The sequence below is a fragment of the Mirounga angustirostris genome, unplaced genomic scaffold (genome assembly GCF_029215605.1).
Source record: "Mirounga angustirostris isolate CCGP_5_RB_7025 unplaced genomic scaffold, mMirAng1.0.hap1 SCAF_2, whole genome shotgun sequence".
Lineage (NCBI taxonomy): Eukaryota > Metazoa > Chordata > Mammalia > Carnivora > Phocidae > Mirounga > Mirounga angustirostris.
In genome coordinates this window covers 2,087,271-2,111,424 of record NW_026991710.1, presented here as the reverse complement: position 1 = coordinate 2,111,424, position 24,154 = coordinate 2,087,271, and the positions used below count along the sequence as shown (strand labels likewise).

At 43.2% G+C, this 24,154-nt stretch overlaps 1 protein-coding gene across 22 annotated transcripts in view; it reads right to left on the bottom strand.

The window, feature by feature from the left end:
• The window catches only part of GRK4 (G protein-coupled receptor kinase 4), a 98,532-nt gene extending 74,480 nt beyond the window's left edge, over positions 1-24,052 (bottom strand). For 5 of the 22 annotated variants that reach the window (XM_064584185.1, XM_064584183.1, XM_064584186.1 and 2 more), the window contains exons 1-2: positions 9,414-10,521; positions 7,192-7,461 (exon numbers count right to left, since the gene is read on the bottom strand). The gene's annotated coding sequence lies outside the window, so the exon portion shown is untranslated. The other 17 variants (XM_064584197.1, XM_064584196.1, XM_064584198.1 and 14 more) reach the window with 11 other exon arrangements.
• Between the last annotated feature and the right edge of the window lie 102 nt (positions 24,053-24,154).

The window sequence follows — 24,154 nt, the reverse complement described above, 5'->3', positions numbered from 1 at the left end:
GCCAAGGTCTAGGAGGAGGAGGAGGAGTAAGAGTTAGATTTACTGAGTCTTTATCATGGACCAGACACTTTTCTAGGAGCTTCATATATATTGACTCATTGAATCATCCCTCACCCTATGATGAAAATACTACCACTATTCCCTTTTCTCAGATAAGGGACCAAAGCAAAGAGGCCAAATCACCTGTCCAACACCACACAACTAGTGAGATGTGTGGCTCTGCTCCAGGAATCCTGCTTAACCATTACTGCTATTAAGAAGCAAAATGGTGTAATCAAAGCCTTTTTAAAAAGTACACAAACATTTAAAATAAATTATTTGCCATAAACACATTTAGAAATTAAGCTGGGATTTGAGCCCACATAATCACACCGGCCAAACTGGGACACTACCTTTGTCATAACAGCTGTTTTACTATCAATAAACAGAACCACCAAGGTAAATGCATAATGTGAGAAAGAACTGGACCCTTGTCTACGAATTCTGCTGGATATTAAGGGGCTTGGGGGTCAGTTTTCTACTACGAATACCATAATTATTTTTATAACATATTCTATATTTCTGTAACATATATTATACACCATCCCTAGTCCCAGACCCACCAGAACCAATCACAATCATGAATTTGGTGTGTTTGTAAATGTGTGTGTGTGAGTGTGTACAGCCTTTAACAGTATATTGTTTTAGAGCAAGATTCCTAACCTGGCATTCACAGGCAGATATCAGGGTGTCCCAGAATTTGGACAGAAAAAAATCACCTTTAGCTTCACTAACTTCTAAGCAAAATTCAGCATTTCTTTCAGCCATAAATGCAGGCAAGAGTATTATAATATTAGTAGTATCTGTGACTTCATCACCAAGAGCATTCAGATTTTCCTATCACATCACAGTTGCTAGAGAGAACTCAAAATATTTATGCTCACACTACTTTGAAATTATCATAGAGGCACCAGACCAGCTGCCAGACTGTCTACAAGTACTCAGGTGATGGAGCCAAGCAACCCCTAAGCAGCTCTGTGCCTGGTAGTTAATTCTCCAGACTCTAAATGGCTAGGTCCTATGTTCTCACATGGATGGTCCAGCTACGTATTTTACTCTCTGTGACTCCCTACAACTGTGTTGATGGACACACAGAAGCAGGTGAGTCAAAGGCCATCCCACAGTTTAAAAGCCCCATTCAAACTAGCCATGATGGCCTTCACACTGATGGATCTTTAAAGGATGAAAACTTTAACTTGCTTATGTATTTATTGCCTTGTACTTAACTCTCTGATAACAGAGAACTTTCATAACACAAATCTGTTTTAAAAAATTTTACAATTATTTCAATATAGTTGACTTCTTTTACAATCACGTATTTTATTTTATTTAGATTAAGAACCCCTACTCTAGAGGTTGTTAAGAAAAATGGTGTGCCACTGGGGCGCCTGGGTGGCTCAGTCGGTTAAGCAGCTGCCTTTGGCTCAGGTCATGATCTGGAGTCCTGGGATCATGAGCCCCATGTCAGGCTCCCTGCTCAGAGGGGAGTCTGCTTCTCCCTCTGCCCTTCACCCTGCCCGTGCTCTCTTTCTCTCTCTCAAATAAATAAATAAAATCTTTTAAAAAAAAAAATGGTGTGCTACTGCAAACATCACTCTACAATTTGATTTTTTCCACACAGTTTAGTCCATTTTGACACAGATTGTTCACTGTCCCAGCCAGGCTCTCTTCTGCTCCTCTCTCCCCACCCCCACCCCCAGTTTCATGTTTCATGGCCCCTCTTCCTCAGCAAAGCTAGATCCCTTATGTCCTCAGGTCTTTGCTCCTGGCCACCCAACATGAGCTTTCATGTCCTACCTCCATGCCTAACCCTTAGCACCCCCCTTCTCTGCTTTATTATCTTTTCTTGACCCTTATCACTGTACACTATACAATCTATTTCACGTATCCTGTTGAGGACCTGTCTCCCCATGAGAATAGAAACTCCTTGAAGAGAGGGGTTTATCTGTGTTAATCACAGCTGTAACCTTGATAGCTAGATGAGTGGCTGGCATAAAATAGACATTCAATAACTATTTGGTGAATGAGTGAATTTAATTACTATATAGTAATCTACTATATAGTCTATTTATCTACTTCTTATTAATGGTCATTTAATGTTTTTGGTTTCCAGTATTACAAATAATGTTACAGCAAACATTCTTACGAATGTCTCTTTTACCACCATTTCTGCAGAGTATATGCCTAGAAGACTTCTTGACCTAGGTGTGTGATTTTTTTCAACATTAATGGATACTGTTTAATTGTTCTCCAAAATGGTAGTGTATTACGATTACTTAAAATACAGCATACATACTGGGTGTAATACCCTTGATAGCCACTCAGAGTTACTTTTCATATGTAACATAAATTTGTTGAATCAAAACGGAGACAACTTCTCTTCCTTCAGTTTATTTATTTTTTTAAAGATTTTATTTATTTGACAGAGAGAGACAAAGTGAGAGAGGGAACACAAGCAGGGGGAGTGGGAGAGTTAAGCAGGCTTCCCACTGAGCAGGGAGCCCGATGCCAGGCTCGATCCCAGGACCCCGGGATCATGACCTGAGCCGAAGGCAGACGCTTAACCAACTCAGCCACCCAGGCGCCCCTCTTTCTTCAATTTAGAATAACTTTAGTTAGTTAGAAGAGCTCCACAAAGAGCAGAGGCTGAGACTAAGCCAAATAAACTTAGTTCACTTGCCCCTTTTTTTTTTTTTTTTAAGATTTTATTTATTTGACAGAGAGAGAGCTAGCAAGAGCAGGAACACAAGCAAGGGGAGTGGGAGAGGGAGAAGCAGCCTTCCCATGGAGCAGGGAGCCTGACGCAGGGCCCGATCCCAGGACCCCGGGATCATGACCCGAGCCGAAGGCAGACGCTTAACGACTGAGCCACTCAGGCGCCCCAGTTCACTTGCCTCTTAAAGTCAGGGCATTATGCTAAGTGAAGTAAGCCAGTCATCAAAAAGGCATATACTGTAAGATTCCACTTAAATGAGGTATTAGGAGTCAAATCATAAGAGACAGAAGCAGAATGGTGGTTGCCAGGGACTAGACAGAGAGGAGACTGGGGAGTTATTACTAATTGGGACAGAGTTTCAGTTGGGGAAGATGAAAAAAGTTTTGGAGGTGAATGGTGATGTCTGCACAACAGTAAAAATTTACTTAATACCACGTGCACTTAAAAATGGTTAAATATATTTTACAACAACAAAAACATTTTTGAAAAAAAAAAGAGATTTACTCAAACAACATAAAGTCATTTGTTGTTTAAGTGCTAAAAAGATACCACCCAAATTGTCCACTTTATATTCATCAAGAAGTGAAAACAGATATGCAAACACAAGCCTTTTTTTTAAAGATATTTATTTATTTAGAGAGCATGATCGGGGGTAGTGGCAGAAGGAGAGGGAAGAGAGACAGAATCTCAAGCAGACTCCCTGCTAAGCACAGAGCCCTATGTAGGGCTCAGTCCCAGGACTGCGAGATCATTAACTGAGCCAAAATCAAGAGTCTGATGCCCAACCGCCTGAGCCACCCAGGCGCCCTGCAAACACAATCTTGATAAGGGTGTTATTCAATGTAACCACTAATCCTGTAGAAAATTCTCTCAGCACACAGAGCAGCATTTACCCAGAATCATTACACTGGAACAGTATATCTAGGTCCCAGCTTGCTCCTTTCATAGATTCCAGGGCTATTTTTCTTCACTGCAGCTAATGTCAGCAGTTACCTAATATAATCAAAGCAAAAGAGAGAAAAACTGCCAGTGTGCCTCCCAGTTTTTTCTCATCTCATGATAAAATCACAGGGTTTTGTTTTTGTTTTTTTATTTCACCAAACAGAAAAATGAAAAAGGGAGGATGGGAGAAGAGAATATATCAGATTTCCCTTTAAGTACCTTATTTGGCCAAGTCTATTTCATCAATACTTCCTGAGAAAGGCTATTGCAATGCAAAAGAAGTAGGGTGCACAATCTTAAAGGATGGTCTGCTAACTACATAGATTTGCTCTTATTTAGAATCCAGTACATTGTTTTCACTATCCCTACTTAATTATGCCAATGAAAACTTTGCCCTGGTAACTTCTGTCCAGGAGAAACATAGCTCCAACAGATACTCTGCTCTTTCATGCCCTGTTTTGCTTCCATACTGTTTTTTTTTTTAAGATTTTATTTATTTGACAGAGACAGAGACAGTGAGAGCAGGAACACAAGCAGGGGGAGTGGGAGAGGGAGAAGCCGGCTTCCTGCTAAGCAGGGAGCCCGATGTGGGACTCGATCCCAGGACTCTGGGATCATGACCTGAGCCGAAGGCAGCCGCTTAATGACTGAGCCACCCAGGCGCCCTTGCTTCCATACTCTTAACTGCATTGTCCATATGTGGCTTTACTTACATTCAAGTCTCTTCATCTTGTCTTGCTCACTGACAGCCCTTTTCCCTCATATCTCCCAAGAGTAATCTTTTTCCAAGCATTTATCTAAAATGCCTGGGAAGAGGAAGAAAGGGATTAGCAAAGACACAGGCCCAGTGCTCCTGATGCAGAAGAGCCAGCAAGGTAGATGGGCCTCCCCCAAGGAAGGTCACAGGCCAGGGCAGTAGGTGCTGCAGAGCCTTGGCCTCTGGCCCCAAGCCAGAGTATAGGGCGATGATAGGTCACTTCCCAGATCCACAGACTGGCAGGGAAGCAGCATACCCTGCCAGGCTAGGTTCTCCCTGTGTGCATGAGAAAGGCTGATCACAGGGTATCCAGTGACTAAATCGGAGCAAAGCTGTAAACAGAAATGGAGCTAGCATCTCCTATGTCATTTTCTTAGGGAAGTTCCCTAATTCAGACTTCTACTGAGTCATATTGGCTCACCAATTCATATGAGCTCAAGTTAATGAAATTTTAGTGTACTTGATTTATCTTAAAGTCTTCAGAAGAAAAACAGTGTTTCAGGAAAACACTGCATTGTATCCATCCAGCACAACCTCCAGGTTATCAGATTCTAGCCTTCCTTGTCTTTGACCTATTGTGCAGCTTTCTGTCAATTGTGGGTGACAGGAACACATGCAAGCTGTTTTGTCTGATAGTTTCCATGGACTTCTCTTCCCTCTGTAGAAAAATCAGTTTGCCCAGATTTGCAATTCAATTCCTTTACTCATATAAATGTGAGCCTTTTGACTTCATTTGAACTGTTTAGAACATTTGCCTGGTTCCCTACGTGAATAAAACAAAACACATGTTCATTTTAATGTGATCTGTGTGAGCGTAATTTTATCTTTCTCTGGCAATTATCTTAAGATGCCTTACTCCTAGTCAAGCTCCATCCATGGGACCTGTAGTGATGTCCACTCTTTCATTTCTGATATTATTTGTGTCTTTTTTTCTTCTTTGTCTGGCTAGGGCTTACAGATTTATTAACCTTTTCAAAGAATCAGATTTTCATTTTGTTGATTTCCTGCCTTTAGTTTCACAGATTTCTACTCTAATTTTTATTACTTGGGCATCTGGGTGGCTCAGCTGGTTAAGTGGCTGCCTTTGGCTCAGGTCATGATCCCAGGATCCCAGGATCCAGCCCCGTGTCAGGCTCCCTGCTCAGCGGGAAATCTGCTTCTCCCTCTCCCTCTGCCTGTCCCCATCCCCCACCGCTGGTGCTCGCCCTGTCTCCCATAAATAAATAAAAAATAATAAATAATAAATAATAAATAAATAAATAAAATCTTTTTTAAAAGTGTGTTGTCCCCAATTATTTGGGTGATTTTCCAGCTGTCTTTCTGTTATGATTTCTAGTGTAATTCCACTGTGGTCTGAGAGCAGACATTACACGATTTCTACTCTTTTAAATTTGTCACAGTGTGTTTTATGGCCCAGAATGTGGACCATCTTAGAGAATGTTCCAATGTGACCTTGAGAAGAATGTGCAGTGTATTCATCAATTTCTCCTTGCAGTTCTATCAGTTTTTGACCTACATATTCTGCCTATATGTTGTTAGGCACATACACATTAAGGATTGCTACATATTCTTGGACAATTGACCCTTTTGTCATTATGTAATACCCCTCTTTATCCTTGATAACTTTCTTTGCTCTGAAGTTTAAACTGTGTGAAATTAACATAGGTACGCCTACTGCCTTTGATTGGTGGCAGTATGGAATACCTTTCTCCATCCCTTTATTTTTAATCTATGTGTATTTTTATATTTAAAGTGGATTTCCTACACTAAGATCCAACAACATGTAGTTGGGTTTTATTTTTCTATCCACTCTGACAATCTCTTTTGATTGGTACACTTAAGACCATTGATGTTTACAGTGATTACTGATATACAATACAGGCATACCTCAGAGACATTGTGGGTTTAGTTCCAGATCACTGCAATAAAGCAAATGTCACAAAAAGGAATATAAATGAAATTTGTGGTTTCCCAGCGCATATAAAAGTTATATCTACACTATGCTGTACTCTGTTCACCACGCAATAGCATTATGCCTAAAAAACAATGTATATACCTTAATTTTAAGATACCTTATTGCTAAAAATGCTAACCATCATCTGAACTTTCAGTAAGTCATAATCACTGATCACACATCACTGTAACAATATAATAATTTAAAAGTTTGAAATATTATAAGAATTACCAAAATGTGATGGAGACATAGAGAAAAAATGCTGTTGGAAAAACAGCACCAAAAGACTTGACACAGGGTTGCCACAAACTTTCAATTTGTAAAATGTGCAGTATCTGTAAAGCACAATAAAACAAGGTATATCTGTAGTTGGATTAATGTCTACCATATTTTTACTATTATTTGTTGCCCTTGTCTTGTTCTTATTGTTGTCTTCCATGCCTTTTTTTGCCATTTGTGGTTTTGATCATTTTATAGGATTCTATTTTCACATTTTTCTTAGCCTATCAATTATACTTCTTTTTAAACTGTTTTTAGTGGCACCCTATAGTAATATACATTTATTAACTAATCCAAGTCCCCTTTCAAAGACAAATACACCACTTCACAGGTAGTACGAGTACCTTATAGGTAACAAAATATTCCTAATTCCCCCCCTATCCCTTGTATCATTGCTGTCATTCATTTCACTTATACATAAGCGTATCCTTTTTATATATGTGTGAATGTATATATCTGTTATCTGACAGCTATTAGATTAAGAAAAACAAGTCTTCATTTTACCTTCACGTATTCATTCTCCAATGCTCTTCCTTTATGTAGATCCAAGTTTCTGAATATATAATTTTCTTTCTCTCTGAACAACTTCTTTTAACGTTTCTTGCAAGGCAGATCTACTGGCAACAAATTCCCTCAGTTTCTGTTTGTCTGAGAAAGTCTTCATTTCTTCTCACTTTTGGAGGAAATTTCACAGGGTGTAGAATTCTAGATTGGTGGGTTTTTCTCCCAATACTTTGTATGTTTCACTCCCCTATCTTCTTCCTTGCATGGGTTCTGAGAAGAAATCAGATATAATTCTTACCTTTGGTCCTGTATAGGTAAAGTGTTTCTATCTGTGGCTACTTTCAAGATTTTTTCTTTATCTTTGATTTCCTGAAGTTTGAAGAAGATATTCATGTCATTCCTTTTTTTTTTTCCCCTAAGATTTTATTTACTTGCGAGAGAGGGCAGGGAGAGAGAGCGAGCGAGCATTAGCTGGGGGGAGAGGCAGAGGGAGAGGGAGAAGCAGGCTCCCCACCAAGCAGGGAGCCCAATGCAGGGCTTGGTCCCAGGACCCCAGAATCATGACCTGAACTGAAGGCAGATGCTTAACTGACTGAGCCACCCAGGCGCTCCTCCTGGGTGTCATTCTTTTGACATTTATCCTGTTTCATGTTTTCTGAGCTTCATCTGTGGCTTGATGTCTGACATTAATTGGGGGAAAGTCTCCGTATTATTATTTCAAATATTTCATCTGTTCCTTTCTCTTTCTGCTCCTCCTGGCATCCCCATTACACGTCTGTTATGCCTTTTATGGATGTGCCACAGTTTTTGGATATTCTGTTGTGATTTTTTTCAGTCTTTTTTCTCCTTGCTTTTCAGTTTTAGAAATTCTCAGTCATATCCTCAAGCCCAGAGATTCTTTCCTCAGCCCTGTCCAGTCAGTTAATAAGGCCATCAAAGGAATTCATTTGTTATTGTTTTGGTTCTGCTTAACTCTAGCATTTCTTTTGATTTTTCCTTAGAATTACCATCTCTCTGCTTACATTATCCATCTGCTTTTTGCATGTTGTCTAACTTTTTCCATTAAAGCCCTTAGGATACTAATCACAGTTTTTAAAAATTCCTGGTCTGATAATTCCAACATTCTTCCTTTTACTCTGTTTGGTCTGGGAGGCCATAACAAGGGTCTGGAGGAGAGGGCTGACACCTCAATTTAAATTTTAATAGGATCACTCTGGCTGGTGTGTTGAGAACAGACTGTAGGGTCAGAAAGGCAGAAGCTGAGACCAAGTATCAGCCAACTGTGGTCTTCCAGGCGAGAGAGGTTGACGGCTTGAGCCATGCTGAAGGTGGTGAGAGGTCAGATTCTTTGCATTTTGAAGGGAGATCTGAAAATATTTTCCTAAGGACTGGATGTGGGATATAAGGAATTAAAAGTCAACTGTAAGATTTTTGGCTTGAGTATTAACTAAGATGCAGAAGGGAAAAATTGGGGCAGAGTGAGTGTTAAGGGTTAGTTTTGACTCTGTGTGTGTGTGTGCGTACATGCAGATGAGGTTTCCAAGTAGCAATGTCAAGTGGGCAAGTGGAGAATGAGCTGCAGGTCAATGGAAAGGTCCAGTCTGCAGATCTGAGAGATAGCAGCTTGCCTCAAACCATGTTACTGGATAAGATCACAAGGGAGGGAGACTCCATGAACTGAGCCTTGGGAGCATTTCAATATGAAGAGGTCTAGCAAACAAGAGGCAACCAATCAAGCAGTCTGAGAAGGACAAGCCCTGAAACCGCAGAAAACCATGGAGGGTGCTGGTCTAGAAGGACATATTGACTGAGGTGACTCCCATGATGAGCTAGTCATGTGCAGCCCACACGTGTAATAGCATTAGGACTAAGAACTGACCGTGATGATCCCGACAAGGATGGTTTTAGTGAAGTGGTGGAGGTGAGAGCTTAGAACCCAGCACATAATTCACTCAATACTTGTTTAAAGAGTAAATGACACACACTCAATAGTGCACACACACCGTGTACCTCCAAACACCCACATTTCACTAAACACAGCAGTGCACACACACATACCATGAACCACCTTAGTAAACTATCACTATAAAAGACCCCCTCTGAAGAATGTCACAAGGTGAAGGAGAGAGAGAAGAATGGGATCCTCTCCACCGGTGTCTCTGTCACCCTGGACTGCTATAACAAAATACCATAGTCTGGGTGACCTAACAACAAACACTTACTTGTCAGAGTTCTGGAGGCTTGAAATTCTGGCAGATTTGGTGACTGGTGAGGGCCCTTCCTGGTTTGTAGATGGCTATCTTCCATTATGTCCTCCTGGGCCTTTCCCTGCTACATGCACTTGAACACAGAGATTGTGTGCCTCTCCTTTTTAATAAGGACATTAATTCCATCATGAGGGCCCACCCTTATAACCTGATGTAACCATGATTACCTTTCAAAGGCCCTACCTCCAAATACCATCACACTGGTGATTACAGCTTCAATAATTAAATTGGGAGAGGACACAAATATTCACTTCATAGCAGGTTTTTTTTTTTTTTTCATAGCAGCAGGCTTGGGGCACACATGCTAGTGAACTGGAGCAGCCAATCCTGCCCCTCAGTAAGCTGTCCTTGATTCCAAAAGTCTCCATTGACACATCACAGCAAAGTCTAGCTCCAATTTTCTGAGCTGTCCCATCCAGGTGCAGTCTCAAGATGAGTTGAGTGGCGCTCACCATACCATGTCAAGACAGGAAGACCAGTGGGGAAGATATCAGGCAAGAAAAGGAAGAGCACCCAAATTTGGTCATGTGACCATAGCCTTTATCAATGTGGTTGGCACGACCCCAGCTATTTACACAGAAGACCCTCCACAGATCCTAAAACCTGAGCAGAGTAAAAACAAGAGGCACAGTCCACTAGGGCAGTATATTGTGTCCCAAAAAGTAGACAGTGATGTGGGGCCACAGCATTTGAAGGCCCAAAGGTTTGAAGGTGCCCCTCCATAGGTTGCCTTTATCTATTTTATGGGTTGAATTTGTTATGGGTTAAATTTGCACCTCCTCAAAAAAGATATTTTAGAGTCCTAACCCTCAGCTAACCCCCACCCTTCAGAATATGATCTTATTTGGAGACAGGGTCTTTATGGAGGTAATCAAGTTAAAATGAGATCATTCAGGTAGCTCCTAATCCAATGTGACTAGTGTCCTTAAAAAGGGGGACATCTGGGGGCACCTGGTGGCTCAGTGGGTTAAGTGTCTGACTTGATTTCGGCTCAGGTCATGATCTCAGGCTCATGGGACCGAGCCCTACGTCAGGGACCGAGCCCTACGTCAGGCCCTGAGCTCAGTGCGGAGTCTGCTTGTCCCTCTCCCTCTGCTCTCCGCCCCCCCGCCCCACTCACTCTCTCTCTTTCAAATAGATAAGATCTTTTTTTTTTAAAGGGGGAGGATCTGAACACAGGCACACAGGAACAACATCATGTGAAGACAGAAGCAGAGAACAGGATGGTGCACCTACAAGCCAAGGAACACCAAAGATGCCAGTGAACCCCCAGAAGCTGGGAGACAGGCCTGGAACAGGTCCTCCCTCACAGCCTCAGAAGGAATTAGCCCTGCCGACATCTTGATCTCAGACTTCTGGTCTCCAAAACTGGCAGAGAATAAATGTTTGTTGTTTGAGACACTTAGTCTGTGGTACTTTGATTACCACAGCCCCAGCACACTAATCCAGTACCATTTTCTGTCCTTTCTTTTTCCTGTTCTTCCTTCCAAGTATCTTTTCCTTGCATTTTGGGCTACTTCTGCTTCTGATCCAGACATAACCGGAGTGCCCATTTCCATCTTTACTCATTCATTAACTCATCAAACATTCATTGAGCACCTACTATAGGCCACAATATTATACAAATGACCTCAGAGAGCCATATAAAGGGCTCAGTGAAGCACCGACTGTCCTATGGCAAATGAAGCAAGCCAAGCTGGCAACACGTGCTGAAACAAGTTTGAAGAACCATACAGATCATTCTGTTTTGAGGTCAAATGTATCAAAGCATAAACTGTAATGAGACTACTAATTTGTATTTTGCATAGCAATTAATTATATGCTTATTGGATAGTAAATACTATTAGCAAATTAGTCTTTATAGCCATGACATAAATATTAATGACTTTGCATGCATATATACAAAACACCTCATGTTTCTACAGAAGAGTAACTTAAGAAAGACCTAATTCCAGTGTTTTTCTGTGTCTCAGAATATGGTCACAATTGAGGCACATGGGTGGCTCAGTCTAAGCATCTGACTCTTGGCTTCGGCTCAGGTCATGATCTCAGGATCCTGAGATCGACCCCCGCTTCAAGCCCCGCGTAGTGTTGGGCTTCCTGCTCAGCGAAGAGTCTGCTTCTCCCCTCCTCCCTACCCCTACACCCATTCATGCACTCTCTCTCTAAAATAAACAAACCTTTAAAAAAAAAAAAGAAGAAAGCCAAAATTATGTTCACTGCCACCATTTTCCTTCAAAGCTAACTATTACCTAATTTCAGTCATTACATAAAATGTGACCCAAAAATATTTTAGAGTATTGGTTGCACAAATAATTTTCCTACAAATTAGCATAAAGTCACTAAATCCAATTTTTGGTTCACTGAGCAAGCAAGAAAAAAAGATTAGAGCCATCATATACTTTATGAAAAAGCCAAACCAAACTGGTTGCTAATAAACTGGCTGGTTTATAACTGTTCAAACCAGCAGTAACACAATGATAGTAATAGAATCTAGACATCATTACGTGAGGATGGGTTAACCCTTTGTTGGTTACCATTGTACAAATTACTCCAAAAGTCTAACAGGTAAGAAGAAATACAAGTAAAAAGAAACACTTCCACATTCTGCATGGAGCACTGGGTGTTATGCACAAACAATGAATCATGGAACACTTCATCTAAAACTAATGATGTAATGTATGGGGATTAACATAAGAATTAAAAAAAAAAAAAAGAAATATTTCAGGGGCGCCTTGGTGGCTCAGTCGTTAAGCGTCTGCCTTCGGCTCAGGTCATGATCCCAGGGTCCTGGGATCGAGTCCCACATCGGGCTCCCTGCTCCGCGGGAAGCCTGCTTCTCCCTCTCCCACTCCCCCTGCTTGTGTTCCTGCTCTCGCTATCTCTCTCTCTGTCAAATAAATAAATAAAATCTTTAAAAAAAAGAAATACTTCATAACTTTTCCTAGAAAACTTGGTCGGGATGCCTGGATGGCTCAGTCAGTTGAGCGTCTGCCTTCAGCTCAGGTCATGATCCCAGGGTCCTGCTTTATATATTTCAAATACTCAAATGTTAGCTATCATGATTATATAAGACTATCAAGCCAAGAGAAAGAAGGAGAAAAAAAATAAATGTACAAAAAATGATAGCAAAATAGATACCAAAAAAGTCACATAAAATGTAAATAGGGACTAAAACTTAAATAATAAAAAATGAGATTATTAGACTGGATAAACCATCAAAATCCAGCTATATATTGTTTACGACAGACACCTGAAGTATTCAAAAAACACACGAAAAGGCTGGGGTAGGGAAAACAGCACAAATTAGCAAAAAAAAAAAAAAAAAAAAGGCAGGCATAATAATAGACATGTCTGATGAAAATACAACTTAAGGTAAATGCAAATGCACTGGTGGGGACAGAGATGCACCTTACATAATAAAAAAAAATAATAATAATAACCCATCAAGAAGATACTGAAATCATTAACTAGTAAATACTTAACAGTGTCTTGGAAATAAAAATCAACCAAATCAGGGAAAACAAATTTGAAAAATCCACGGCCTTAGTGAGAGATATCAAGACTTTATCATAAACTGATTAATCAAGCGGACAAAAAGCAATAAAAATAGAGGCTATTTATATAGTAACAGTAGCAAGCTTGAGCTAATGGATGATCATACAGGGTCTTACCTAGCAAATAAAAAACACATACTCTTCCTAAGAACAGTTAAACATTTATAAAAATTGACCATGTACCAGCTTACAAAGTATATTTCAACAAATACCAAAATACTGATATCATGAAGACCATGTCCTCTGATCATATATAATTAAATCACCAACAATAAAAAAGATCATTTAAAAAGGTGCCATGAGTTTACAATTTCTTAAAAATCACACTCAAATAACCAAGGCTTAACAAAGAAATCACAATGATAATCATTAAACATAACTGAAATGAAAAAAACCACATGAAGAAACTTGTAGGCTGCTGTTAACCCAATACTTAAAAGTTAGAGTCTTAAATTTATTTATTTTAAAACAAAGTTTAAAAAGTATGGGTTAAGGGCGCCTGGGTGGCTCAGTTGGTTAAGCAACTGCCTTCGGCTCAGGTCATGATCCTGGAGTCCCGGGATCGAGTCCCACGTCGGGCTCCCTGCTCAGCAGGGAGTCTGCCTCTCTCTCTGACCCTCCCCCCTCTCATGCTCTCTCTCTCTATCTCATTCTCTCTCTCAAATAAATAAATAAAATCTTTAAAAAAATAAATAAATAAAAAGTATGGGTTAAGCATTCAACTTGAGTAGCTAGAAGCAAATCAAAATAAAGAACACAATACAAGCAGTAATTAGTAAAACAGAAGGCAAACATAATAGAGAAGAGCATATGAAACCAAAGACTGGTTCATTGAAAAGATTAACAAAAATCTTTTGCAAGCCTAACAAAAATAAAAGACCCATACAAATAATATTCTAAATTAAAAAGATCACAGTTGCAGTTGTAAAAATAGAAAGTGTTACAAATAACATTTATGCCAAATAAATTTGAAAGCTTAGATGAAAATAATTTTCTCAGAAAACATAAATTACCAAACCTAACTCAAGAAGAAACAGTCCTGAATATCACAGTAAGTATTAAACTAAATTGGTAATAAAAAGAAACCATCCCCAGGGGCGCCTGGGTGGCTCAGTTGGTTAAGCGACTGCCTTCGGCTCAGGTCATGATCCTGGGGTCCCGGGATCGAGTCCTGCATCGGGCTCCCTGCTCAGCGGGGGGTCTGCTTCTCCCTCTGACCCTCCCCCCTCTCATGTGCTCTCTGTCTCTCTCATTCTGTCTCAAATAAATAAATAAAATCTTTAAAAAAAAAAAAAGAAAGAAAAGAAACCATCCCTATCCCTGCTTCCAAGTCAGGAGGGTCAAGGTGGGGGCAGGGGGAGACTCCAGCCTCAGGCAGTTTCATGGGCAAGGTTTACCAAATCTTTAAGGAATAAAGAGGCCCTATCTTATAAAATTTTTTTCCTTAAAAAATACTTTCAATAGACACAATTTTCACAATAATATTCACCAATCTTATTATCACTCAGTGAAATGTTGCAAATGCATAATTACCAGCTGAATCAATCAATACACTTTTTTTTTTAATTTTTTAAAAAGATTTTATTTATTTGAGAGAGAGAGCACAGAGGCAGAGTAAGAGGGAGATACAGACTCCCTGCTAAGCAGAGAGCCCGATGTGGGGCTTGATCCCAGGACCCTGAGATCATGACCTGAACTGAAGGCAGACACTTAACCTACTGAGCCACCCAGGTGCCCCAATACTATTACATTATCATCACCCCAGAAAGTTCCTTCCTGCCTCTTTGGTGTCAATCCCTCCCTTCTTCAAGGCAATTATCATTCCAATTTGTATTATCATGGATTAATTTCACTTCATATCACTGGAATCACAGAGGATTGCTCACTCTTCTGATTTTTTCCTTGACATAATGCTCCTGAGACTCGTCCATGCTCTTGCGTGCATCAGGAGCTCTTTCTTTTTACTGCTGCCTAGCATTACACGCACCAGTATTTCTTTATCCATCCTCTCATTGAGGAACGTTTGGGTTGTTTCCAGTCTGACACTATTATGAATAAAGCCACTGTAAACATTCTCGAACAAGACGTTATGTGGACATGTGCATGCTGAACTGGGTATATTTGGAAGGAGAATCACTGGGTCATAGGGTAGGTGTGTGTTTGTCAGAAACTGTCAGGGGCGCCTGGGTGGCTCAGTTGGTTGGGCGACTGCCTTCAGCTCAGGTCATGATCCCAGAGTCCCAGGATCGAGTCCCGCATCGGGCTCCCTGCTCAGCAGGGAGCCTGCTTCTCCCTCTGACCCTCCCCCCTCTCATGTGCTCTCTGTCTCTCTCATTCTCTCTGTCTCAAATAAATAAATAAAATCTTTAAAAAAAAAAAGAAACTGTCAGGTTCTCCAGTTGTGCACTCCAACAAGCAAAGTGTGAGAGTTCTAGCTGCAGCTGCTCCATGTCTTCGCTAACACTTGATATCACCAAGGAATGCAGGCGGCCTCCAGAAGCCAGAAAGGGCCAGAAAATGGATTCCCCCATAGAACCTCCAAAATGAATTTGTAATAGCACTCCAACTGGTCTGAAGGGCGAACTCGTTTCAAGTTTACTCACTCTTGGCTTGCTGACCTAACTCCCTTGGTCTGTAGCAGAACCAACCCCTTAAGATTTGCAGACCACTAGCCTTCAGGAGTAAAGGACCAAACTTTCCCAGAAGACGAGGCCTGACAACATTCAAACCCAGCTGCCCCTGATGCCAGCGAGTGTGTTCAGGGTCCCGCTGACACTGGGCTTACCGCCTGAGCGCCTGCTTCTCTTGCATGTAGCCCCCTCCTTTCTCCCATGCCTTCCCCTCTAAAACCCTCCAGCTTGGCCTGGACAGGGAAAATGGTCTTTGAGACGTCTGTCCATTTGCCTTCCAGGTTGCCGGCTTCCTGACTAAAGCAACTCTCCTTTCTCACTGTCACTTGTCTCTAAAGTACTGATTTTTGAGCAGCAAGCAGACAAACCTGAGTTCAGAACCCGTTCTTTGTCTGGTAACATTCTCCCTAGAAGCTCCAGAAAGGAACACAGCCCTTCTGACATCTTTTTTTTTTTTTTTTTTAAGATTTTATTTATTTATTTGACAGAGAGAGACAGTGAGAGAGGGAACACAAGCAGGGGAGTGGGAGAGGGAGAAGCAGGCTTCCAGCTGAGCAGGGAGCCCGATGTGGGACTCGATCCATCCCAGGACCCTGGGATCATGACCTGAGCTGAAGGCAGATGCTTAACGACTGAACCACCCAGGCGCCCCAGTGACATCTTGATTTTAGCTTACCCAGACCCATTTCAGACTTCTGACCTCCAGAACTGTAACATAACAATCTGTGTTATTTTAAGCCATTTAGTTTGTGGTAGCTTGTTACAGCAGCAATAGGAAAACTAAATACAGCAAGTGGGAGAATGGGAGATCTGTGCAATGTATACTTAGTATCCATATTACATAAAAAACTGCTATAAATCAATAAGATACTCTGCCTTCATTGTGCAGAAGATATGGCAAGCAATTCACAAAGAGGAAAGATGAATCACCCTCATTATGAAAAGATGTTCAGTCTCCCTGGTAATTAGGAAAATGCAAATTAAAACAGTGTTATATAGACTGATTTGTATCCCACCACCCCACCCTCACCCCCAAATTCCATGCTAAAGCCCTAACCCCCAATGTAACTATAGTTGGGGATAGGGCCTTCAGGGAGGTAACTAAGGTTAAATGAGGTCAGCCAGCTAGGGCTCTAATCTGACAGGTGTACTCATAAGAGGAGGAGTCACCAGAAAATCTCTTGTTTCTCAGCATAAACACAGAGGAAAGGCTATGGGAGGACACAGGGAGAAGGCAGTCTTATACAACCCAGGAAGAGAGTCCTCACCAGAAATCAACCATGGTGGTACTTTGACCTTGGATTCCTAGCCTTCAGAACTGTAAAAACAAAACAAAACAAAACAAAAACAAAAAAACCCCCAAGCATTTCTGTTCTTTAAAACACCCAGTCCAGGGGCGCCTGGGTGGCTCAGTCGTTAAGCGTCTGCCTTCAGCTCAGGTCATGATCCCAGGGTCCTGGAATTGAGCCCCACATCAGGCTCACTGCTCAGCATGAAGCTTGCTTCTCCCTCTCCCACTCCCCCTGCTTGTGTTCCCTCTCTCTGTCTCTCTCTGTATATGTAAGTAAGTAAGTAAATAAATAAATAAATAAATTTTAAAAAACACCCAGTCTGTGTTATTTTGTTACGGCAGCCCAAGCTGACTAATATAAACAGTAAAATAATACTCCATGCCCTTTGGGAGCAAAAGTCTTAGAGTCTGAGAATTCCAATAATTTTTTAAGTTATAAAGATAACCAATACAGAAATTTAGAACAGTGATGTAACTACATGAATGAGGGAGAAAGAAGACGGAGGAGCTGGTTTAGAGGAGCTATGTCCTCATCCAACAGCATAAAGTTAATAGAAGTCTAAACTGACAAGCACTATTCTTCAGAAATGCAACAGTAACCACCAGAATAACTAAAACAGAAACCATGAAAAGAATCAACGCGGCTGCACCTGAGGGGAGTGGGGTCTTTGTCTGCTCCTGCTGCTATAACAAAATACCATACATGGGGGGTGGGTTATATACAACACTTCTCACAGTTCTAGAGACGGGAAGTCCATGATCAAGGTGCACAGACTCAGCATCTGGTGAATGCCTGCTTCCTGATTCATGGATGGCTGTCTTCTCATTGAGTCCTCATATGGTGCAAGGGGCCAGGGAGCTCTTTGGGTTATCTTTTCTAAGGGCACTATCCCTTGTATGAGGGCTCTACCTTCATGACCTAAGCACCTCCAAATACCATCACAGTGGGGATTAGGTTTCAACATGTTAATTGGTGGGAGGTGGGGGGGGGTAGGGGAGGGATAATCATTCAGTCTAGAGGAGGAGGAGTATGAGGAAGGCTAGAGCTTTCTGTCAGAAGTCCTACTATTCTCTGATTTTTAAAATTATGGATTCTTTGGAAATTTTTTTTAAATTGGTAGAACAGAACCAGTCAAGAATTCTGTTCCTAGCTCGATGAAGGGACATGAGGAGGCTGTCCTTTTGAGAACATGCTGTGTTTAACCCAATGAAGCACCTGAAGGAAAGAACACGAGCACGGTAGGCAAATGTAATAAAAACCGAGTCCCTTACTTCCAGAACCAGAGTGACGTCAGGAAGGCCTTGCCCCATCGCCACTTTACCATCACTTTCAGCTCTGGTATGGACTCCCAATGTAACTCTGAACAACACTGTTGGCTCTGTAATTCTCGTGGCTCAAACACAGACACTGTCTCCAAATGTCTCCTTGTCAGATGCGAATCCAGTGGCCCCACCTTCCCTGCCACATCCCAACTTCTGTCAACCGTGCTTTCACTGTTCCAAAGAGCGACATTCCCACATCTAGAAAGCTAATTTCATGCCAGAAGCTAAAGACAAAACATCAACCCATTTCCACTAAAAGCAGCAAACTGAGGAAGTCTTTCAACAGACAGCATTACATGATTGGTTAGATCATGTGTCTGGGGCCAGGCCTGAACCCTGATGCTCCCATTTACTAGTGATGTGACCTTGCGCAAGTCACTTCTCCTTCCCTCCCTCATCTGTGAAAGGGAATAATAACACCTGCCCCTAGAGGTCCGGGGGGGGGGGGAACACCACCAGTAGCCTTGTTGACCTGGCAAACTTAGTGCACACAAATGTTCACAAAAAGGATCTAGGATTACCCTGCAAACACTCAAGCACAATGTCTCTGCCCGGAAGTGAGACAAATTAGCACAGCAGTAAGGGGGCAACCAAGGTGGTATTGCCATGTGGTCTTTGAACTAGGAACTCTCGTTCAATTTAGTAAAAACAAAGTGTTCCCATTCTTAAAAAAACCCAAAAAAGAAAAAAACAGAAACACATGTGCTTGGCCTTTTGCTAACATCATAACTAGTTATAGTTGATCCTGCTGTCTTTGCTAGTGATGAGCATGTAAATACTGAGAGGGGAACTAGAGCTTGCCTTGCAGATATAATTACATTTTAATACTGATTTAATAAAAACAAATATTAAATTCAAAATGAAATAAAAAGCACTCACTACTGACATTCTAAAGTTGAATAAAATCTCAGTTTTTGTTCCCTATTTCCAGACCACTAGTCTAAAAAGACAGCTTAGTTTGAAACCTTAATTTCTGGTTATCATCGGTATTGAAAGAATTCCTAAGATGTGCTCCTTTGTCCTCAGTCACAAGTGGCATTTGTAGAGCATATACTGGGTGCTACCACAGGGCTAGTGGTGACACAGAAGGGAGACCCAGAGCTGCCTCCAGTCAGCCCAGTGCAGTAACAGCTCATCCTGGGCACAAAAGATGGGACGAGCAAGCCTCCAGCAGGAGTGTCAAAGTTCTGGGAAAGACACTCGAGCCGGAACACGGAGGAGGAACAGGACTTCAGCAGGTGGGAAGGCATGAAGAGGTGTAATACAGATGGCCAAGGAAAGCAGAGCAGGTCACTGAGTCAGGTAGGACCCTGTGGGGGTCCTGGAATGGAGGTCTAGGGCCATATTGTAAAAAGAAGATTAAGAGAACAGATGGGTGTTTTAGAAAGAGTGTTCTAGCAGCATTGGGGATGATAAAGGAGAAGAAAGTCTGGAAATAAGACCAGCTAGGAAATTCTGGCCCTCAGCCAACTTAAGAGCTATAGGGGACCATGGCGTTGGGGGGCGAGGGGTGTGCACTGGGTGAGGACAGACAGGAATGGATGTGAGAAATAATAAAGCTTAAGGCTAAATGAGGTTCAAGGACCTCCCACACGTGAGAATTCAGGAAAAGGAAAGCTATGCTTTTGGGAAATCTAAGAATGAGAATGGACTAGAGACAAAGAATGAGGTACAAGGTCAATTAACACAACTGCATGTTCAAGTGCCAGCTCTTCATGATGACACTGGACATAACAAAATCTACAGCCACAACTATTACCCTTTACTGAGCACTTTCTGAGTGCCGAGCACTGTGCCACGTTATCCTTCGAAGTAGAATTACTGTCAGTCCGGTTTTACAGGTTAGGAGAGGAGGGATAGGACTGGCTGGGATAATGCCCATAAAGAATTTAGCTTGCTTCCTGGACAGAGCAAACGGGCACTGATGTTAGCTATCCTTATCAACCACCAGGCACTACCGCAAACTTTATTATTTATTATATGTATTATTATATATATAAATACAATAAATTATATTATATATTATATATTTATATTATTTTATATAATATATAATTATATATATTGTTATATATATAATAAATTATATTATTATTACTTCATTCCCTCCGAATGGAGCCAATCCTTTCATTTTCAATATGAATTTCACCTTCTCTTTCTTGAATTTAGCAAAATAACAAATCACCCCCTTAGTCTCCAACTGTTTACCAAGTACCGATTATATGGCTAGCCAGCACTGAAAAGAATAAAAAATCAAGGTAAACCTATGCCCTGCCCACACATGGATTACAATTTAGCTTGAGAATCACTGACTACACAGTGTTCTAAACCCCAAGTTCCAAATTCCCCGAGGGCAGAGAGTGCCTCCAAGCTGGAAGAATCAGAGCAAGCTATGAAGATGAAGGTAAACTGGATTCTAGAAGGATGGAAAGAAATGAACAAGAAGAAAGCAAGGAGGGCCTGCTGCACAGAAGGTTGGAATAGCAAGCAAACAAGAACATGTCCAAATGAACACAAAAGTTGTTCTTTTTTTTTTTTTTTATAACAATAATGTATTAAGTAGCTCTTGGGTGTGGAATCAAATGAAGTGCAATGAAGGAAACAAAAATATTAGCTACTATACTTCTGGAATCAAAGGATTTATAAGCTACTTCTAGAAACCCCTTACAACCAAAATCCTGGGGAGGAAGCCTCAGCAAAAGACAGCACGAATGATAGCAGGTGTATTAACTCTGTGTCAGATGCTGAGCAACTGCTAATCACACTATCGTTTGAAATCTGAACAGAATACTACATAGAAGACCAAAATCCACATTAAATGTATCCTTATTCTCCTCTCTGCATTTATGCTGTCAATTTCTCCAAGAGACAAAATGGGGTGAAAGTCTCCTCAGAAGTATGATGTGAAACAATTTAAGGTTATCATTTAAAGCCATGAGAGGTCACAAATTGCTTAACAAATGTATAACACAGGAAAATATTTTAAATGTTAAAAAAAAACCAGCGATTTTGTGTCTTATTAACAGTATGATCATTTTCTACTTCCTTAAAGTGTGCCTGGCAAAGTGACAAACAACTTTTTCAACGCCAACATTCCTTAAAAGGAGGAACGGTTTTAAACACCTTCTGTGTGAGAACAGAGACTGATTTTATTTGAAATAAGTCTAGAAAATGACTGGACTCACTCACAATATGAAATCGTGATCCCAGAGCCAACATATAACTGCTGCGCTGTGTACACAGCTTCCAAACATTCATTTTCCAATACATGAGCCAGAGAAACTAAATGAAGAACTAGCCATGCATGAGCCCCTAAAGCAAATAAAGTTTCAACTTGGGAGAACAGCCCTAAGTTATAACCAACACTCAGTATATATTCATCTTTCTGATATTTCATATTTAACTTCTCTAACCATTAGCCACACAGACAAAAAGACTCTTTCTGAACACAGGAGTAAACACTCTTTGTTGATGAGGAGCAGACCTCCTAACAATTACACCACTATGAGTTAATACTTTAGGGAACAAAAATTAAAACTCTTTTGAAAGTATCACTGCAGTCCTAGGCTTTATGGCAGAAAATACTGGTTTTATGTATTTATTTTTTTTAAGATTGTATTTATTTAAGTAATCTCTACATCCCACGTGGGGCTCGAACTCACAACCCCGAGACCAAAGTCACACTCTTCTGAAGGAGACAGCCAAGCGCCCCTGGTTTTATGTATTTGGCACTTAGAGAGCACTTACGTTTACTTCCTTATCTAATCTCTACAGCATTGTACAGAAATCTGCTTAATAGTCCGTTTTGTACATTATGCCAAGGTGATGGTACAGTGGAAAGAAAACAGGTTGAGCTTGGGTCAGACCCGATTTCCGCGGAGGACGTGTCACCTCTGTGACCGATCTGGAGTTCAAAGTGAGAAACACCAGACACAAATGCTCCACTGAAACCTACTGCGGAGGTTGCCCCACTGCCTTGACAGAAAAATAAGACCCCGTTCTTTTCCCACCCACCCTCAGTCTTCTATTCAGAATGATTCAAGAAGAGGTCTCCATTCTCAACTCTTAATAATAGGAGACACTTTAGAAAATAAAAGTTCACTACTTTTTAAATCTGGATCCTTCCATTTAAACCCTCTCTTGGGTATCTAATTCTCGGCACCAGTGACTGTTACTGCAAGAATTCCTGACGAATGTTTCTGACCCAAGGTCTCCAATGAGTTGAGGAACCAGGCACTTTCTGATCCCACCGTTCCTCGTGAAGGACACAGATGGGAAGGGGGGTGGATTAAAAAGGAAGCAAACCCCAAAGATCTGAAAAGAGCGGTATTCCAGGCTAACCTCTCCCACAGAACGTTATTCACTATTCCAGTCACAAGAGGAATTCACTGATGCTTCCCAACAGCATCCCAAGTCACCAGGAGCTCCCCTTCCGGGCCATGTGCGCCCAGGACGCAAGCCCAGCCCTGGGACATGGTGCATAAAACGCCCTTTCCACGTGGTCTTCAACACGGGGTTCTGGCCAGTGGGCACCTCGCGCGGGCACCAACCGCGATCGACCGCAGCACAAACACGAAGCACCTGCTCCATCACCGACTCCGCAGGAGCCCCGGGGCTGAAGGACTACAGGTGGGCAGCTCTGGACACAGAGGGCTCTACCAGCGATCTCCGGGCGGAGGGGCCGCGCCGACTGCTGCTTTTACACGGACAGAAGGCTGAACTCTTACTGACTTGCTCCATTTACGCACCCTAAAGCCTCAGCTCAGAGCTCAAAGTCAAGACGCTGTGCTAAAATACCGGCCCACAGCCGCTAAGTGCGGCTCTTGCTCGGGGCCGCCTGCAGGCTTCTCTTCCTTGTCCTTTAAAAACCGCAAAGGCTGGTCGTTCTCGCCGCTTCGCGAGGCCGTCGGGCCGCCTCGGCCTCGGGTTAGGGCCCTGCTCGCCGGGCGCTGACGCACTGGGCGTTGCGCGGGGGCGGCAGGTCTCGGCAGCAGGCCCAGCTAACGAGCGCGCGGCGCAGGCTGCCTTGACGTGGGGTCCGGAGGTGCTGGAAGGGGCGCAGGACAGCGGACGCCTCGGACCGCCGGTCCCGAGAGCGAGGCCGCGCGGACCGCGGGTCCGGGCTCCCCGGAGGCTCCGGGCTCCCCGGAGGCTCCGGCCCCGCCGTGCACACCCACCTTGGCGCGCTTTCAGCAGCAGCGAGTTGGCCACGAGGTTCTCAAGCTCCACGGCGCGCAGGCGCCGCCGCCGCCGCCGCCGCCGGGGCCCGCGGGCGCGAAGAGGCGGGGGAGGGGGAGGGGGAGGGGGCCCCGCCCCCTCCGCGCCTTGCTCGCAGGACGCCACCTGCCCCGGCGACCCCGCGCGGGGTCTGGGCGAGCTGACCCGCCGCCGCCGCCCCTCCAGCTGTGGCTCCTGCCGCCGCCGCCGCCGCCGCCGCCGCCGCCGCCACGGCCACGGCCACCACCCGCCGCGCCGCCTCCGGGCCCGCCTGCGCCGCCGCCGCCGCCGCTTCGGCCGCTGCTGGCGCCGGCGCCGGCCGGGGAAGCCCTCGTCCTCGAGGCCCGGGCCTCCGGCGGGGGCGTCGCTAAGGCGAGAGGAGCTGGCAGCGGGGTGGGCGGAGGACTCTGCGCTCACCGCCGCCGCTCCGGGGCCCGGGCTCTCGTCCTCATCGCGCGCGCCGGGCACGGGCAACTCTCTCCTCAGAGCCCGGCTCCCGGGCCGCCCGGAGTCTCCGCCGAGCCCCAACTCAGGGAGGGGCTCACCGGCCGGGGCTGCCCGTCGCCCCGGCGGCGGCGGCTGCTAGTGCCGCCGCCGCCGCCGCCGCCTCCTCGCAGAGCTGCCGGCTCCCTCCAACGGCCTCCCAGAAGAGGGAGCCCGAGCGCTCCCCTCCCCTCC